Source organism: Maylandia zebra, linkage group LG12 (assembly GCF_041146795.1).
Source record: "Maylandia zebra isolate NMK-2024a linkage group LG12, Mzebra_GT3a, whole genome shotgun sequence".
Classification (NCBI taxonomy): domain Eukaryota; kingdom Metazoa; phylum Chordata; class Actinopteri; order Cichliformes; family Cichlidae; genus Maylandia; species Maylandia zebra.
Window position 1 is genome coordinate 14,217,827 of NC_135178.1, and position 20,467 is coordinate 14,238,293.

Here is a 20,467-nt window from a genome sequence, read left to right on the forward strand (position 1 = left end):
ACACAGCACACATAAGAAGTATGTCTTCATGTCCACACGTAAGAGTGGACATGAAGTCAAAGTCAGGGACATGTCCGATAATAAAGACCTTCCACCTGGCTACATATATGTCACTTCTGCTTTGCCCACATTCATCTATGGTGATCGCTCATAACTAAGCAGGGTGCTATGCTCTTATCAAACGATGATCCGAAACTGCTCTTAAAATAATTATTACAAGAATATATACATATTTTTTTTGTTATTTTTTTAGTTGAATATAAAATGTTTGTGTGTGATTGTCAGTACAAAGAGGAAGCGCGGACAGAGAGACTGGAACTAACAGAGATCAGGTGGATTTTTCACAACATCTACATGCATTAAATGGATGCGTTGTGTGCTTTTCAGTAGCACTCTGCTATTAATGTGAATAATAGCATTTAGCAACATTCACATCACTGTAAACTTGAACAGGATGAATGCCACTATACTGATGTGACAGACTACAAATCTGTTCTCCACTCTCTGAATTGGTGTACACGAGTCTCTGTGCTGAGTCTGCACAACAAAGTGTTTGGGTTTGCATGAATTCAAAAGCTGTCATTTAAAATCAGCTCTATTACCAGTTTGCTTCTTGTGCAGGTACGTGGAGTCGCAGGGGGATTTTGAACTGTCTGTATTGTATAATGGTACTTTAAATACTTGATGATTTGGTGGACCTGCCTCTATGTGGTTAAGAGACTGAAACAATGCCGTGCAGGTTTCTCCTCTGATCTGCTTTTTCTTAAACTGTTTTTGAAATTTACTGTCAACATGACTGTGCCATTGCATCGGGTTTTAAACTAAAGTGACCACCGTAAAGCTGATGTATTATATTAAAATCTGTTATTCTTAGACACTGCTGTAGGTCATCCAAAAATTACATTTCTTTTGAAGGCAACACTAAAAGCATGACATTAAGACTGAGCTGAGCCCTCCTAAAGGTTTGATGCTGGAGTCGCCCCTGATTGAGTGCTTCTCACACATTTATGATTTTGAACAATTTACAGAAAATAATATCAACAGTAAATACTTTTAAAGACTTAACATATAATAATAGTTGCTGAATTCATGCAAGTCAAATAACTGATTGATCAACTACAGAAACAAAATTGTACTTCATGCGTTTCATGAGCACAAATCTTCATCTGTAAAATAACAACTAAAGATGTCAGATAATTGTAGTGAAGTCAAATGTACCAATTTCCACTTAGAAGCAGCGGAGAAGAAGCCACAAATGTGATGGAAAGACCGATGCAATGCCTCTATCACCCACTGTCCTTGCCGACCTGCATTGGCTTCCCATTAAGTATCGCATTCAATTCAAAATCCTGCTGCTCACCTTCCGAATTATTAACGATATAGCTCCAAGCTACCTCATTGAGCTCCTTAGACATACACCCCTACGGTGTAATTTTACATGTAGTTGTTTTTTTTTACTGTGTAATAATATTCAGCATTGCTATCAATACATTTTTCAAAAAATGCTTCTCTGTGCAAAATGGGATTAAAAACATAAACTGTGGGTGTGGCGGAGGTGTGGTCCGGGGCGCGGCTGCAGGGGAGGAGTGGTGCAGTGAGCTCAACGGGGCGATGCTGGTAAGAACAGCTGATGGCGATTTTGGACTGATGGTGGTTTTCCTTTCCTTTATATAGTGAGGTGGAGAGGAGCGGAGGAGAGAGACGCTGGGGAAACCGACCGCTGTCAGACGGTGTTCTGTTGTAATTCAGTGCACACTCTTAATAAATGTGGGATCTGATGACAACGACCTGTGTGTGGGTGTATCTGTGCCTAGCGTGTGTCACAGTGGGATACTGTTATTCCGTGATTTGAACCGGGGGAACAAATCGTGGCAGGATCAGCCTGATATTTTTTGTATCCCACTCTAACTTTACTGTATAAAGAGCTAACGTCTCCAAAATGTCAGGAGTAGTTAGTCATTACAACAAGTGTTTGTGAACTAAAAATCAAGAATGTGGGATACTGTTTGTCCGTGATTTGAACAGCCCAGCGCTGCTCCCGACGAAGGGAAAACCAATTCTGCAGGGGAGACCTACCTCAGCGCTTGTGCAGGTGAAACCAAAGGGCAGATATGCTTCACCATATTTTCTAGTCTTTGGCTTGGAATAAAGTTGGTTTGGAAACCTATTCAGCGATGCTTCATCTCCTGCTTTGCGTTTGTGTAGGCGCCCCGTGCTAGCAGTGTCCAAGCATTTTGTTTTTGTCCCCTTTTCATACCGCCTCCCCCCACCCTGCAATGGCTCTGCGCCCCCCCCTAGGAGGCGGGCCCCACACTTTGGGAAGCTCTGGCCTAGCCCCATCTTATCTCTCTGAGCTGCTGCAGCCTTATACACCCACCGGCTCTCTCAGGTCAGCTGATCAGCTGCTCCTAAATGCATCTGACTGAGCGTAAACTTAGAGGAGATCGTGCTTTTGCCGTAGCAGCTCCAAAACTGTGGAACGATCTGCCTTTAGAGATAAGACAGGCCCCTTCTCTGCCTGTTTTTAAATCACTCCTGAAAACCCATCTATTCACCCTGGCCTTTCACTCCTTGTGAGATGTTGGTTTTTAGTTTTACTTCAGTTGTTTTAGTAGATTCAATGCTGTTTTAGCTTGTTTTTAAATATAGGGCTGTTTTAATTTTTATGTACTATGTTTTATTTTTTACTGTTTTGTTTTATTCCATTGTTCTTAACTTATTTACTGTACAGCTCAGTTATTCTCCTGACTGAAGTTTGATCTGTTTAAGGCATCCTGCCATGCGATTGCATTTGTCCCTGACCACCAGAAACCCTCATGCTAACTTTTATCGAGTGGAAAAAAGTTAGCATTCATCCTCCAGCTTCACTGTGTTTCTATGCTAACATAGCTGTGTCGCTAGCGATCATGTAGCAATCAATCAATCTTTATTTATAAAGCACTTTTCATACAAAAAAAAAAGTAGAACAAAGTGCTTTACATGGTTAAAAGCAGCCCACCCCACCCTCCAACTCACTCCCCACACTGTCATTAACATAAACGATGTGAATACACACACACACACACACACACACACACACACACACACACACACACACACACACACACACACACACACACACACACACACACACACACACACACAAAAAGAGTAAAATTGGGCTGGGTACGCATGAGCCAAGTGAGGAAACACTATAACAGGGAGCCGTCTGCACCGGGAGCCGGTCACAGACCGTAGCCTCCAGGCTGGGCACACAGCAGGAGGGAGGCAAAGAAGCCCCCCAGCCACCAGGCTGAGAGGACCCCAGAGCCCCAGCAACCATGGTCGATCACAGCCCCGGTGCAGGGAGCGCCCTCTGAGGAAACACTGGAGATATGACACAATAGGATATATACAGGGTAAAACGATAAAATAAATGAGAACGGGATACAATATAAATAGAGTAACAAGATTAAAAAATAAATCAATAAATATTAGGTAAAGCCTAAATTAATAATAGAATAACAGGATAGAATAAATAAGCATAAAATAAATAAACGTTAAGTAAAAGCTAAATTAAAAAGGTGGGTCTTGAGCCTGTTCTTAAAAACATGTACGTTCTCTGCGGCCCTGAGCTCCTCCAGCAGGCTGTTCCACAGATGAGGACCATACCACTGAAAAGCTGCCTCTCCGTGAGTATGTGTCCTGACTTTAGGGACAATCAATAGGCCAGTACCAGAGGACCTCAGGGTCCGCGAGGGTTCATACGGTAAAAGCAGATCTGAGAGATAAGAAGGCCCAAGACCATTAAGACATTTAAAAACCAATAAAAGAACTTTAAAATCGATCCTGAAACACACGGGGAGCCAGTGCAGCGATTCTAAAACCGGTGTAATGTGGGCCCGCCCTCTGGTCTTCGTCAGCACACGAGCTGCCGAGTTTTGTAAAAGTTGTAAAGTTGAAATATTCTTTTTAGGAAGACCAGAGAGCAGGGCATTACAGTAATCAATGCGACTGGTAATAAAAGCATGCATCAGCATCTCCGTGTTTGCCCGAGAGAGAATAGGGCGGACTCTGGCTATATTTTTTAGATGATAAAATCCAATTTTGGTTACATATTTAACATGTGGGATAAAACCAAGCTCAGAGTCAAAAATAACACCCAGGTTTTTCCACTTGTAGCGAAGGACATAGTGAAAATGCCTGTAATTTAGACAAGAGTTTCTCTCTCTGAGCCTCAGGAGAGATGATTAAAACTTTAGTTTTGTCCTGGTTAAGCTGTAAAAAGTTTTCTGCCATCCAAGATCTTATATCTAAAATACAGTTAAAAAGGGCATCCATTGGTCTGGTGTCATCAGGAGACACGGAGATGTACAGCTGCGTGTCATCAGCGTAACTGTGGAAGTTCACTCCATGCCTCCTGATGACACCGCCGAGAGGCAACGTATACAAATTAAAAAGTACAGGGCCTAGAACCGACCCTTGAGGCACACCACATGTCATTTTATGGATCTTAGAGGAGCATGTATCCATACTCACCATAAAAGTTCTGTCAGAGAGATAGGAAGTGAACCAGTTGTGTACAGCACCAGAGAGGCCCACCATGTGTTTCAGTCTGTTTAAAAAAAAAAAAAAAAAAAAAAAAAAAAAATAGCGTGGTCTACTGTATCAAAGGCTGCACTTAGATCCAGTAGCACCAGGACTGAGAGCTTTTGGGAGTCCCAGTTACATCTAAGACCATTTAAAACCTTTAGGAGAGCCGTCTCTGTGCTGTGGTTCACCCTAAATCCAGACTGGAATATCTCCAGGATCTGTCTATCATTCAAAAAGTCATTAATCTGAGTAAAAACAAGTTTTTCTAAGATTTTACTTAAAAATGGTAAGTTGGATACAGGTCTGTAGTTATTAAAATCATTACAATCCAAATTGCTCTTCTTCAGAAGGGGCCTCACCACTGCCGTTTTAAAGGCAACAGAGAAGACACCCAGCTGAAGAAAGCAATTCATCATGTATAAAAGCTCAGCTTCAAAAAATCCATAAAGTGTTTTAAAGAGTGAAGAGGGGATTGGATCTAAAAGACATGTGGTGGGTCTCACTGTGGAGAAAACTTTCTTAAGGTTTTCAGCATTAACCAGGACAAAGCTGTCCAGTGTCTCCTCAGGTACAATCGAGCCCTCAGATGTGTTTAAAATCATATTAGATAAAATGTCAGATCTGATGGCGCTGACTTTTCCCCTGAAGTGGTCTGCAAACTGCTCACAGAGTGACTCTGTGGGGGTTCTTTGGGAGCTGTTAAAATCAGGGTTAAATAAATGATCACATCATTATATACCAGCTAGTCCAACTTCAGTAACCCTACAAAAGTTACTGCTGTTTAGTGTTCTGTCTTCATTTCCCATGGAAAAGAAATAGTAAAAACTAAAAGACTTGCATCAGATTTGGCCTACTTTATATAGTGAGTCATATTCGCCCATCCTTTTCTTCTTTAAATGTGAAGTGGTGTTGGAATTTCCAAGTAAGAAATGCATTCCTGCCCTGCTGCAGGCTCTGTTGTGCTGGCTCCGAGTCCATTGTGTAACTGACGGCATCAACATCAACAGTACATTCGAGCTTCTTTGTTGCGGCTCTTCCAACCAGTGGCCGCGGCAGGCTAAACATGAGGACACCAATGACGCGCAACAATTAACGCACAAAACACTTCTGTATCATTTGCTTCTTTATTTTCACATGCAACTGTCCAAACCACAAATCAGCATATGGGATTAACTATCAAACAAACGCACAGACTGCACAAACAAATAACTGCAACTTACGAATAACTGCACTAGCTACTATGTCAAAATTACAAACTGGTCTATGGCATCAATTAGTGCACAAATATACAAACACCATCAAGTTACAGTCCAAATATATCACAATCATTCAAGCTGCTATCAATTGCGATCACGTTGTGTTCAATTTGCATTCATATTGCGATAATATTACGATCATGTTGCGGTATGTTGCAGTCAACAGAAAGTTTTGCCTCGTGCTCACCCTACCTTCTGCTCATCACATTAGGTGCTGTGAACAAGTGAGTGCAACCACATTTATCTTATACCACACCCATGAGACACGCCCCACACCCATGACCAATACAGTGAGTCCATTTAAACCAACCCACTTAGTCAGACGGAAACAACTCATATGGCTCCTACACTCTTATTACGTGTTTTATTTGGGTTTCCGGCAATGCGTTTAATTACCAAAATTAGAGGTGGGATAGCCTAACATATGAAACAGAAAATGACCACTGTGTAATCCATTTATTTCAGTAACTGTATTCTAATTATCACCTATTTAAACTGTAACTGTGACGAACTGGTTACTCATATTTTGTACTTTACATACCTAACACCTGTACATGTATTACTCCCCAACACTGCACTCAATAATGTTAATGTGGTTGTGTTGAGTAATACTGCGAGTGCTGATGTAAGAGCTTTGAGATGCATTTGTAGATATTATTACGTGTTTTACAGTCTTTATGGTGCTAGCTTAAAGTTACGGTGTAAAGGTTATCTTATATTGTGGTAAAGCGGTTACTATTTAAATGGTGTCTAGACAGAAATATTAACTCCTGTTATGACTAAGTTGCTAAGTTACTAGTTAATGAAGTTACCAGTAACATGGTTAAACGCATTCACAGATTCACAGTAAATATCCCGATTAGCTTCAATGGATCTATAATAAATTTCTGCTAGTTCTAGCGCTTCATTTAAACCGTATGATACTCATACTTACCCAGAGTCAGTGTAAAATAAAATTCTACCTGTGTGAACAAAGTCTGGCTCCTTTAATCCTGCATGACAAACTTCAGGATGCAGGTTTATTGACCCTCTTTCCTGCTGGCACACCTGTGACACCTGAGAGTCAGCTAGAAACTTACAGGAATGTTTACTTCATGCAAAGACTGATAGACTCTGTAATACTGTAAATGATCAGTAACTTAGGTTAATACTAAACATTTGTGCCTCTCTGTCTGTGCTGAACCATTTAGAATCAGGTTTTGAGTCAGGCTGCATTGAGTGTGGGACTTAAAAGCATTAGGCTTGAAGATGGTATGAAAATCTCTACTTACCTTCTACGCTATATTTTTGTTACTGATTTATTAATACATTTTACATTGTTTCTTTTGTTTATCAGTAGAGAGAACACAGATTTCCGAGGCGCAAAGAGAAGCACTGTTGCTTCATACTTAATACTTTAAAGCTGCATTAGGGGAAGACAAGAAGCAGAAGTACTTCCAGGCACAGCCGCAGTGAGGGAGCAGACACCTTACACTGAGTTCAGAGAAGTCAGAATTTCAAGAAGCGTCTGAAACAGCTCAGGTTTGGAAAGAAGCCTTTTATGTTGGGTGTTATAAAAAATATACACATATTTATAAATACATTTTATAATAACAACTATAATATTATTATAAATAGTAGTTATTCTCTTATTATTATAAATAAATATCAAACATTTCAGTTGATTTTCTATCACATATATTGTGTTAGCCCTGTGATAAACTGGCAGCCTGTCCTGCTTTTGCCCTGTGGCAGCTGGGATAGGCTTCAACCTCCCACTGTCACGATCCTGGGTCTTTTGACCCAGCGTTTTAAGTTTTAGTTTATTTTTGATGTTTATGGTTTATTTTTAAGTTCATTAGGTTATCTAAGCTCATTTGTTTATTTAGATTCCCCTTGTGTCTTCTACCCCTGTGTTTTAGTCTCCCTTTGCCCTTTATGTGTTTCATGCTGCGTGTCTTATGTTATCAAGTTTATATTGTCTTGTCTGCGTCTCATGTTTCCTGTTTTATTTTGAAGGTCTGTGTCCTATGTCAGTGTAGTCAGCTTTGCTTCCTTTGTCTCGTTATGTCAGAGTAGTGTCAGCTGTTTCCCCATGTGTTTCCACTTCCCCCTAATCACCCTTGTGTGTATTTATTCTGTGTGTTTCTGTTCATTCTTTGTCAAGTTGTCTGTTGTTCCATGTCTCCAGGAGTTTCCATGTTTATGGTTTTTGCAACGTTCAAGGTTTTGTTCTTTGCCTTTTGTGTTTAGCATTCAGTTTTCCCAGTTTAGTTCTAGTTAGGTTCTTTCTTGTGTGCATCTGCCTTTTGTTTTTGTACTCTTTTATCAGCCACATTAAACGGCTCGCTTTTAACCTGACCATGTTTTACCCAACAGACATTTATTTCAGTGACTCTTTTGAATTTAACGGACTTTGGATTATTTCCTGTGCAGGAGGAGAAGGAGGCTATTCGGTAGTGATGGGCAGATGAAGCTTCATGAAGCACTGAAGCTTTTCATCCAATTGGTTCATCCCAGCGCAAAGCTTCTTGAAGCTTCATTTGCTCTAGTAGGACACCTACTGGACGTAAAAATATTAGTTGGCATGAATTTGAAGAGTGTGGCCTTTTGCACACAGCCTGTAAATGTCAACAACAAAAGGAGTGTGTAAAACATGTATATTGTAGTGATGGCAGTATACTGTGTATATTTATACTGGCAGTATGGAAAATGATCATTTACTGTGAGGTGAGGTGTGGTTGGGGTGTGGACAGTAGTTGTGCTTTTGTAACGTTGAGGTATGGACAGCTACACACTTCTGCCTGTTCACATTCTGTAAAAACTAAATGTTCACTGCTTTTATGACCTTTTTAGTGGGGAGAACATAGCTAGGATTTAATGATTTAACAAATCTTTTGAATCCTTTGTCCTCCACATTGCTAAATGGCTGGGAGTCCTCGATCACCATGCTAACCAGGTCTTCATCTATTTGAGATTGTTCTCCTGAGGAAAGACAATAAAGACAAAGCACAAATATAAATATCACACACATAACTTATAACAGTTGTATAATATTGTTATATCATTTAGCAACATTACTGCATGCTATATTATCATTGCATTTGATGGCTCACCTGGTCTTGCTCCTCAATCGGCGTTCCCCTTATTCTCATGCAAAGCTCTGTAGTGCCTAAGCATGGATGAGGTGTTGTTGTTATATCCCAGCTCCCTGGCACATAGCAAACACTTCACCTTGTACAAAAGTAAAGACAGCTTAACATAAATTGTGTTGCACCATCAGTATTATGGAAATACATCTTCTGTAGAAATTTACATACCTTGTTGGGAGGAATAAGATCAAAATGTTCCCACACAGGTGAGGATATCCTCCTCTTCTTAGCTGGCTCCATTCTCTCCTGACTTTCTCTCATAAACCTCCAAACTGTCTCCAAATTCTCACTAACCGCAACTCTCCATCAAACACCCACATTTTTGAATGAAGTCTGAGGGGTTTATATCGCTGTCGTAGCTCGCGGCAAAGTTCGAACCACTTCCTGAACCAGTCACGTGGTACAGCCGGGCAGCGAGGCTTCAGACGTCATCATTTTCAGCTCCTCCCATAAATGAAGCAAGCCTCGATACGCGCATCGCAGAAACGCTCCCTCAATTACTCGACACAAGCTTTGAAGCCCCGATAGAGAACGTCACATCACTACTATTCGGGCTCAGATGACCCGGATAGCCACGGCTAACCCAAGGTTTCTGGATTTTCTTGCCTGATGATTTAAAGAACTTTGTTACTGCCTCAACCTCAGTAGTAATATAAAGGCACTTTTTTAACTAGTTTAGGAGCACTTTTCTTTTGTGCTCTGAAAGACACAGAGGCTAGTAGTTTTTAAAACAGAGTACCACAAACAACATGTATCCTTTTAGAAATAAACTTTTCTTGTGATACTTCTAAAAACCACATATTCTTAACTAGCCACAATAGCACTGTATCGACCCCCCCAATGTTCCTTTAATGCAACCTATAATTGTCTAGTAGCCACACAAACGCACTGCAACAGTAAGACTTGATGAGACAGAGGGGGTTACAGGTAGGGCCCCAACAGTCAGCAAAACAAGTCATAAAACAATAAAAGCTGCATACTTATCAAGAGCATCCCAGCACACACATCCCAACTGTAGTTCCATAGTTTTTCACCTTTTTTCTTTACAAACTGCTCTTTTCATCTCTCCATGTCAGAGGTCAACTGAAACCAAGTCCACCTATATAAAAACACCCCATCAGACACACAGTATTTTCCTCAGCACTTCACAACTTTCGCAAGGTATATTGTTTTAACTTTTTTTTTTTCGGACCCCGGACACAGCGCTGTGAGGTAGTTAGCACACAATTTGGCCATGTAGAAAGCATCGTTTGTTTGGAACGCGTCATCACTGTTCATACGAGTTTAATTTAATCAAACCTCATTTTAGGATCTACGTGGTTCCTCATCACTCGCCGATTCATCATTTTATTTAAATATCTGAATTTTCAGAATGGTGATCCAAGCGGGACACAGAGGCTGCTAGTTTTAACGCACCAGAATGCCGCAAATATAAATAAAAGCCTGACTATCCCGAGAGCCTAGCCGCAGCGACACCTTTCAAATGGATGCCTGCAGGTGCGTTGGAGCCGACTTTGCTACCCGCACAGAGCGTTTCGGACAGTCGGGCACTGCTTATGCAATAAAGAAAAACAACAATACAGCATGTTTCTCTGCTCCAAGACATCCGCGGTCCTTTCACACGGTAAGCATGTCTGTTATACCCAGCGCATAAATGTCTGTATGTCCTGTGATCTAAAATTTGGCACATTTATATTTGTGTCTGGTAACAACAGCAGCAAATGTGCTGTACAGCTGATTCTTTTGAGGGTGTAGCGCCTTCAAAGGTTGACGTAGGCACCATGTAGAGTTATAAAACGGGGTTTATTCTGGTCTCGACGACCCGGGAGAACTGCTCAAAGAAGAAAACGATTTTTTTTAAAAACATCACATCAAAATGCATTCTTCTACTTTGTGTAAATCAATCACAACGTAATTAATCACAGAAAATAAAACATTTAAAGAACACAAGCAAAGTAAGCTGACCTCCAGGAGGGGCTAAATAGTCCTTTGTGGCCTTACTATCTTTTTCTAACTTATTTCTTGCACTTATTTAATTTTGAACATTACTTTTTCCATGTGTGGAGCTAACCATGTGTGCTAGCAAAAAAGGGGTTGGGTGGAGACCCAAAAATGCAACCAACTCTACATTCCACTGTTCATCACCAGATGGTGCAAAAGCGCAAGATCCAGACATAAAGCATCAAATCCAAAAGTCCTTTACAGAGGGTTTTTATCATTATTATTATTATTATTTATTATTTAACTAACTTTTTAAATGTTTCACACATTAAACATTAATGCATGAATGGATGTGTATTTTAAAATGAAATACTTACAGAAGACATTGTTAATTATTAACAGCTTAATTATTGTGCTTTGTATATGCTACATGTATATATAGTACATGCAGTATGACAGGAACACAGAGGTTTAGTGCCAGACTTCACATAAAAAGTAGCAACTACACATGATTATCATGTGTGGTGTTAGTTTACATTAGTGGCTCCTCTCATGAAGGTGTGTGGATCTCTCACCTCTCTCCAAATTGTGGTTGTGTGTTTGATGCTGAAACAGATGAAGACTGCTGATTGGCTGAAGTAGGGTACAATATATTTTTTTGGTTTTTGGTTTGGGCAGTGCTCACCGCTACATTAAATAAACTGCTGCTCGTGTGTGTTTGTAGGTTCTCAGTCATCCAGCTCATGGTTGTCTAAGGAGCCTGGAAACACTTCAGCCACCTGGAAATACCCAGCCTGCAGAGTACATCATATGATTTATTGATTTATTTTGTGTTCATGTCACATGGATGGATGTGAAATTAATTTATGATTGTTTTGTTTTTTGTCTGTTTCTAGAGGAGACGTCGTTCAGGTTGCAGGACTTGGTGGTTATAGAGTAAATGCCACCGGCCACACACGTAAGACCATATTTTGTTTGATTATTTCACAGTTAATGCTAGAATCTGATTTTGGTTTCTGTGACTGTTTTATACTTACATTTATGTTTTTTGTTTAATACTGAATGAAGAACAAGTTTTTTTCTTTTTGTAAATTTTGGAGTAGATATACTGTGCGCCAAGTTCCTTGTTTAAAAATCATTTGGAAACATAACAAAAGATGAAACATCATTCTACTCACAATTTTAGCTTTTGAAAGATTATGAATAACTTTTGTTCTTTTCCTTTTTCTCTAGTCCCTGATGAACCACCTAATCTTCAGTGTGCAGACATGTGTGTTGCTGACTGTGAGCCTACCAGATACTCTCAGTGTACTGCATATGTGCCATATAACAACAGGCTGTGTCTGGAAGAACATCAAGTAGATGCACGTGGGGTTAGTTAACTGCTAATATTACTGTATATCATCTGTGTATGTTTTAGATATTTTGGGGAGCACAAACTACATTTCTCTTCTCTCAGGGTGATTCTGGTGGTGGAGTGATTTACAACAACATGATTTATGGTGTAATCAGTTCTGGTTTTGAACGTGTCTGTACTGGACCAGCTGTTACTGTGAATGTTTGTTCTGACATGAACTGGATAAATCAGAAAATTGCTCAAAATAATGGAAAATAACTGAATGAAAATAACATCCAGAATAAACAATCATCTCTACATGAAACTTGTGTGCTGTGTGTTGTTTCTACTCTAGAATATCTTCATGTTAACTGCAAATTGTGAACCTTTTTCTTTGGTCTAAAATATTGTGTCAGATTTGCAGCTTGTGTGTGTTTGAATGTGGTGTCAGGTGTGTAGCAGCTCATCCTGTTGTTCAGAAACTCTCAGACTCACACTGTGAAGATGCAGAAAGGCTTTCTGATCAGACATGCCACCAATCAGCTGCAGGGCCTGAACATGATAGACTTCATAAATCTGAGTTGATTGTTGGGGGTGGAAATGTTTACGTGGAGGCTGTTGGCCTCCGTGCACTGAGGGCATTAAAATAAATACTGTAACCATCAAAATAAGTTTTGTTGATAAAATACATTTCTTGAAACCGTCCATTGTTTTGTCCGAACTCTAAAAACTGAATCCAATTTTCAAACTAAAAGCAGTGCTTTCAAAATTTACACTAAAGCAAAAAACCTACAAGAACAAAAAATAAACAAAATAAAATTATAGTACATAGCGACATATGTGTTTTATTTCTCATAACACATCATTTCCATCTTGTCTTCAGTCCTGCATTTTTATACTTCTAAGACCAAAATGAAAACTAAACTCTTCATATTCACAAACACTATTTGTTTCAGGATTTCATCATGATTCATTTTCCATATGAGGCAGTGCTTTCAAATTACTTTTGAAGTAGTACAGAGAAATTACTCTTCTCCTCGTCTTTTAAATTGCATCAATATTTTCCAACTGAGCAGTAAAAGGACACGGAACTCAAACATGAAGCATCAACGTGATGTTTAGATGTCAATTAATATTACAATAAGAGACTAAAGTAACTCGCTTTGAACACTTCAGTTTTCTCTCTTGATGCTGCTGTTTGTTTCCTCCCCCACTTGTATTTTTCTGCACTTCAGTGAATGTGCATAGCGCCCTCTGTTGTATGTTTGGGAGAACTGCACTACATTGTCATCAAACGAAACTGTGCAGAGGTGGAAAATGAGCAAAGGAAGCACATCAACTGAAGAAGCTTCTTGGATCAGAAGTTAAACATCATCCAGAACCTTAAAGAAGTAAAGTCGCTTTCTTTCCAGGCTCCTTAGACAACCATGACCTGGATGACTGAGAACCTACAAACACACGAGCAGCAGTTTATTTAATGTGGACCTGAGCAGTGCCCAAACCAACAACCAAACAATTTTTACTGAACCCTACTTCAGCCAATCAGCAGTCTTTATCTCTTTCAGCATCAAACACAAACCACACCTTGAAGAGAGGTGACAAATCCACAAACACCTTCAAATGTAAACACACATCACACATGATGAACATGGATCCTAACATAGTTGATACTTTTTTTTGTAAAGCCTGATACTAAATGTATGCAGGCCACCTGAACTGCTTTTTCTCGAGTGCCGCCCACTGGGTTGGTCACTAGAACTGTGTGTTGCCATCACTGGAGCTGTGGTTGGTCTTTTAGATTATTTAGACTGGGACTGTTTTTTGTTGATTAGGCGGCATGGTGTCCTGACGGCTGCCTCTGTTGTTTTTTTTCCCAGGAGGAGGAGAGTGGAGCACAGGTGGACAGCAGCCATGGGAGCAGAGAGCACAGAGTTTTGGGTGAAGACATGACACAGGAGTCGAGGGAGCTCAAGGGATTATTGTGTTGTCTTATTTACTCCACTGTAAATAAAGAGCACTGTCCATCGCACGAGTCCTGCTTTTGGGTCCTCCTTCCCCACTTCACAAACACTGAAACTAATTATACAGGTAATAATAAAGGAACCAGAAGTTCACATCTATAGCTTTAAATTTTGATAAATCTGTCAACACAACCATCAATAATAGAATAAAATACAAACAAACACTGAAACTAATGAAAAATTACACATGATATATGAACTGTGGAAACTAACTGAACAATAAAACTCAGAATAAACAAATTCAAACATTATATGAAAGGTATAAACTGATTTGCATCTTATTGATTTGCAGGCTCACTTTGCTCCAGGACTTGACGACTGGCCCAACCCGTACAGTCTTTGGCTCTTAATACTGAATGTTGAAAACTGATACTCATGGACACCTTATTTCAGCCTCTTTACTTTGCATAAGAGACCCAAAGCATTACATTAACATGATGTTGTCTAGTGGACCAGCACGTCCATTACATGTTTTGCCGTTATTGCTGTTTGTTACGAGTTCAAATATTGAGGGTGAGCACAAAACAATAATGGTCCAGAAGAGCTTTGGTCAAACAATGATTTTAATGAACACGGGCGTGGGGAGATGAACACTGCCCACAGACAGCATCGATCTCCGCCCAATGATACACAAGCAGTTGTTTTATACCATCAGGGTTTACGTTTATGACGCCCCCTCATGCGTCAAGCAGATACAATACATGCATAAGTTTCAAAACCACAAATGTTCTGTTGACGACTTTGGACACATTTAAAAGGACATCTTCTCCGTCTCGAGGCCAGGTGCTTCCTATTAATCTTCTAACTCTCGCTTATCTCCTGGAACAAACTGTCCCTTAGGCAGACACAATTTTGCAGTCACAAGCTTTTGCAAACTATTATTTGAACTCTTACCTAAATATGAGTCTAACTACTGTTTGTGTGTGTGTGTCTCGACCTCCAACGCACTCAGCCTCACCCCGCCCGTTGATGCTTCTAACCTTTTACCAGACAGCTCTCTGTGATAGGTGTAATAATCTTAACTAAGAACATGTGTAATCTATTGAATAAATGCTTTGATGAAATGATAATTAATGTAATGGTAATGATGATGGTTATGAATAGTAGCAGTAAAATATTTCCCTGATCTCCACACTCCCGCTTTTGACCTCTTGACCACAAGAGGTCACCATACGTTGCTTGTGTCACTCCTCGGCCCACTCAGCTGCTTCCATGTCCATCAATGGCATCATGGGCCCGGGTCACCGTTCCCTCTCTAGCCGTCCTCTGGCCCAGGGAATGAGACAACACCCTCTGAGACATCAGACAAAAACAAACACCTTTCCCTACTACGCCTCCCACACTCATCTCCTCAATTGGTCTCTTAATTCTTCAAACTTGGTTCAAGCTATCATGTTTGGGACTCTCTAATCAAAAGCGAGCCTGACTTATGGCCTTGGGTCCCTATTTCGTCTACCTTTAACAACGGTGGGAGTGAAGCTCCCGTGGAATGTGCTCTCTGTCTCCTCTATTATCAGAAAAAGCAAGGTCCTGACTCTCTGAAAACAGTATTTCTTATAACTCAGCAGTATAATGCATCATAAAACAATATCATTCATTCACAATAAATCAGCAGCCTAATGTAATACAAATCAGTTTAACAAATGTAATAGTTATCACCTTCTTCTAATTCAGGAGAATAATGCAAACTAAAACTACATAATAATTTCACAATCATTAATCAGGGGCATAACGTGGCATAAGATAATATAATAATCTCACAGTCCCCCTTTGATCTCTTTTAAAAGAGATCACTTACACCCTAGAATCCAGGTTTGCGAGGTCCATTTCTTCTTCTTAGTCCTGAGGCCCTGTGTCCCCGTTTAACGAGTGGACCATATTGGATGACCTCTGTGTTTGCACAGTTCAGATGCAAGAAAAACTATGATTACAACAACAATAGTAGTTACAGATGACACTCCCATCGCTCTCCAGTTCTCCCACAGCTTTATCTTGGTGCTCCAGTTTCCCCAACCTCATTTTGGTGCCACCTTGTACCTTTCAAACGTACTCAGACTAGAACCTCTGTCCAAGGAGCTTTTAACCTTTACTTTATTGCTGCAGCTATCAGTGTCTTCCAGTCGGGTGATTCTCTGCTCTTCTTTCTTCGACCTCAGGGGTTAGACCACCCTTCAGTCGTTGCACAGATCAGGGGATTATTCTGCCCCGATTTTCAAACAACGATCTGTGTATTCTGGGGTCACAGCCGTGTCCCCCTTTTTACCAAGAGCCTCTCGAACCTCGTTGGTCTGGTGTTCCTGGTTTTTTGCCAACCCCTTCATGGTTATTGCTGTGTTTATGGGATCCATCCTTTTGAGGTGACTAGCTAGAGCCCAAACTGCATGACCCTTGGCCCCAGTTGCTGTCTCGGCAGTCTCCACGCCTATCTCTGCTGCGAAGGATCCTCATATCTCCGTGACCTCGTCTGGTGTCTGTTCCTTTCTCTGTAAGACAGAAAACCAAAACACCTCTCTGCCTAGCCTTAATAATCTAATGTTGTTATTCATTGTTCCTCGAGTGATTCAAAATTGGTTTAGAATATTCAGAATGTTCAGGACTCTCTGGCCCAGGGACTTATTCTAATCATAATCTATGTGTGTGTAAGCGTGTTTGCATTTAGCCCTCTGCACTCAAAGTCAATACCTGCAATATATCAGTCCGGTCCATCACGCCGAACGAAGCTTATGACCTTCTAAAGACTGAGTGCCAACTCATTATGAGCACATTTGCAATGCGTATATGAAAATAAAAATAACCACTTATTTTAGTAAAAGAAATCAAAAACAAATTAACCATTTTTACTTCTAATCTTTGCCACCTTTTTACAAAAATCATGTGTTTCTTTCAGCCTTCCGTCCTACGATTTCCTCTCCAGTGCGATACTCAGCTTGTCATGAACACAGGGATTTTATCCTCTAAACCAGGGGTCACTAACAGGCGGACCGGGGTCCGAGTCCGGACCCAGTCGCCATCCTATATGGACCCGGACCTATAGTTAACAAAATATTAAATTATATTTAATTTTGACGGGGCGATTCAATTTTAAGCGGTAACCTTACATTGTATTAGACCAGGGAACATACTAACCAATTGTGTGCGAGTTACGCCACCCACGTGACACTACTTAGCCAATCACATCTGCGCATTCAAGGCGATCGCAACGCTGAGTGCAGACAGAGGAAAGACATGGTGAGAGGTGAATGACAAGCGAGACGATTAACGATACAGTGAGACAAGACGTGAGCGGGAGTCACAAGAGGTAAAACAACTATGGCGCTTTCAAAAAAGAGAAAAGTAGACACCGAAAATAGAACTTTCAAGACTGAATGGACTGACGCATATATGTTCATTCTTCCGGCCGCAAGCAGCAAACCAGTGTGTCTCATATGTTCAGAAACCGTGGCACTGATTAAAAGTGGCAATGTCAAACGCCACTATGAGACAAAGCACAAAGCTTTTGAACAATCATACCCACCCAAGTCTGAACTCAGGTCCCAGAAAATTAGCAGTCTCAGAGCCCAATATGATCAGTCCACAAGGATCTTAACCAGTTCTTTCACCGCCCAACAACGTGCTCATGAATGTTCCCTCAGAGTTGCTTGGATTTTAGGTCAACACAAAAAGCCCTTTGCAGGTGTTGTCAAAGAGTGCATGAGTGCAGTAGCAGAAACATTACTTGAGGGTAAACAAAAAGAAGAGCTTCATGACAAAATAAAGCAAATACCTATGTCAGCATCAACAGCCACAAAGAGAAGTGAATTATTAGCTCAGGATGTGCTATCCCAGCTGGAAGAAGCTATTCATAAGACACCATGTGTAGGCTTGGCTGTAGATGAGTCCACTGATGTGTCTGACAATGCTCAGCTGTTAGTTTATGTAAGGTTCTTCAACAATGATAAGAAAGAGTTCTGTGAAGACCTGCTAGGTGTAACTTCCCTTCACAGCACTACAAGAGGAGAGGATATTTACCTGGCCATTAAGGAAATGTTAACAAAGCGAGGAATAGAGCCAAACCAAGTGGTTTCAATAACCACAGATGGAGCCCCTGCTATGATGGGGAGAGAGAAAGGAGCTGTAGCAAGAATGAAAGAGGACAATCCCGAGCTAATCTCTTATCATTGCATTATTCATCAGTCAGTGTTATGCTCCACCCTGTCAGACGAGTATGCTGAGGTGATGAAAACAATGATGAAAATGATTAATTTTCTCAGGGCATCTTCTTCTTGTCAGCATTACATGCTCAGGGAATTTCTCAGAGAAGTTGATGCACACGCTGATGATCTTCTGCTTCACAACAATGTGAGATGGCTTAGCAAAGGCAGGGCATTGGAGCGATTTTGGTCCATCAGAAGTGAAGTAGCAGCTTTCTTGGAAGAGCTGGAAAGTCAAAAAGCAACAAACTTTTCTCTCTTTTTAAATGATGGGAAAAACATGGATATTGTGGCCTTTTTGGTTGATATCACTTCACACCTGAATGAACTGAATTTGAAGCTGCAGGGCAAGGACAATTCAATTTGTGAACTGATGACAGCTGTCCACTGCTTTCAGAGGAAACTTGAAGTGTTCAAAGAAGACCTGCAAGGAGACTATGCACACTTCCCAACAGTGAAGGAACAGGTTCAGGGACAGAGAGATGTGTCCTCTTTTGTTGACTTTGTTGATAAGCTGATTGAAAACTTCAGCAAACGTTTTGATAGCTTCAGCTTTGGACAGCAGCTCACCATGTTCATAAAGAACCCATTTGCCATCACTGATGTCAGAGGGTTCTCAAAGGAAGTCACACAGCACTTCAAGTGGGCAAATGCTGGGCCTCTTCAAATGCAACTAATTGATCTCCAAGCAGATGTGGCCCTGAAAGAGCAGTTTGGAAGAACTGAACCTGCCACTTTCTGGCCCCAATTGGTCTCTGAGACAGCTTTCCCAAATCTGAGGAAAGTAGCCCTGTACATCTTGACCATGTTTGGCTCCACATACAGCTGTGAGGCAGCTTTCTCCACAATGAACATAATAAAAACTAAATATCGTTCCAGGATCACCAATGAGCACCTACACATGTGTATGAGAATGGCCCTGACACCATTCCAGCCCAGATTTAAAATCCTAGTAGAGCGAACTAAAGCTCAGTTCTCTCACTGAACAACAGAAAGTTGGGACGTGGAATATAAGGGGGAAAGAAAGAGAAACTGTAAAATTGTTAAAATGTTTTGATGTTATCTGTTGAAAATGTATTGAGACTGTTTAGTCGAGATGTAAAATGTAAAGAAAAAGGGAAACTTTTTTTTTCTGAAATTAAGCACTTTGTTTTAAGATGCACAATTTAGCCATTTTATTTATTTTCTCTAATTCATTTTAAACAGCAGCCCTATTTCTAATGTAGGCCTACTGTGTGTTTCAGTGTTAACAATAAATTTTGTTGAAATGTTTTAACTTGTATTTTCATTGATTTGACAGTCTATTGTTCATACGTTCAGATATAAATTAAAAAAAAAAAAAAAAAAGTTGCTTCTCTATCACAATCATAACGTAAGTTAGACATTATGATGTCCCGGACCTCTGCTTGAGAAGATTTTCTCCAACTGGACCTCCTCAAATTTTAGTTTAATACCCCTGATCTATAGGATAAGATGCACTTGTATGACCATTTGTTTTGTTGCGGTAGGATTCCAAAATAACATTTCTTTTCTATAAAGTAATTTAGCTTAAAGCTGCAATGACATATTCCCATTTTAAAAAGAAAATGAACTATTGAAACAAAGGTGCAGGGTTTAAAAATGTAAATCCTTACTATACGTCTTCCTTTTCTGACCTGTTTTTGATCTTAAACTCCTCTTATATATCGTTGTTCTTTCGAATGAAACATCAAATTCATCAAATTTTAGGAAAAATTCATGTCTTATAGCCAACCCCAGCCCTCCAGCTTAATGTCTTCCACTAAGTGCTCATATAAACTACCGCCGATAAATGAGACGTGTGATGTCAAGAACGTGATCAGCAGCAGCACGCCCACCTGCAAAAGTCCTTATTATTTTTTTGGCAGAGTATAAAAAGCCAACATAATATTTTCATGGATAGAATCATTTTTTTCTATCACAGTCAGACTAAGTGCAAGAAAAAACTGAAAGATGTGTATTTTCATTTCATGAAATGACACAAAGTTCAAAGAGTCCTTGA

The 20,467-nt window shown here is 40.2% G+C and overlaps 1 non-coding gene across 2 annotated transcripts; it reads left to right on the plus strand.

Moving 5' to 3' along the window:
- Positions 1-10,455: 10,455 nt before the first annotated feature.
- On the plus strand, positions 10,456-12,551 carry LOC101480786 (uncharacterized). Of its 2 annotated transcripts, XR_013100983.1 has the most exons (5): positions 10,456-10,583; positions 11,625-11,701; positions 11,797-11,858; positions 12,134-12,273; positions 12,360-12,551. It is a non-coding gene; the product is annotated as an uncharacterized LOC101480786 (transcript). The 2 variants fall into 2 exon arrangements; XR_013100982.1 differs by having other exon boundaries at positions 12,134-12,551.
- Positions 12,552-20,467: the final 7,916 nt, after the last annotated feature.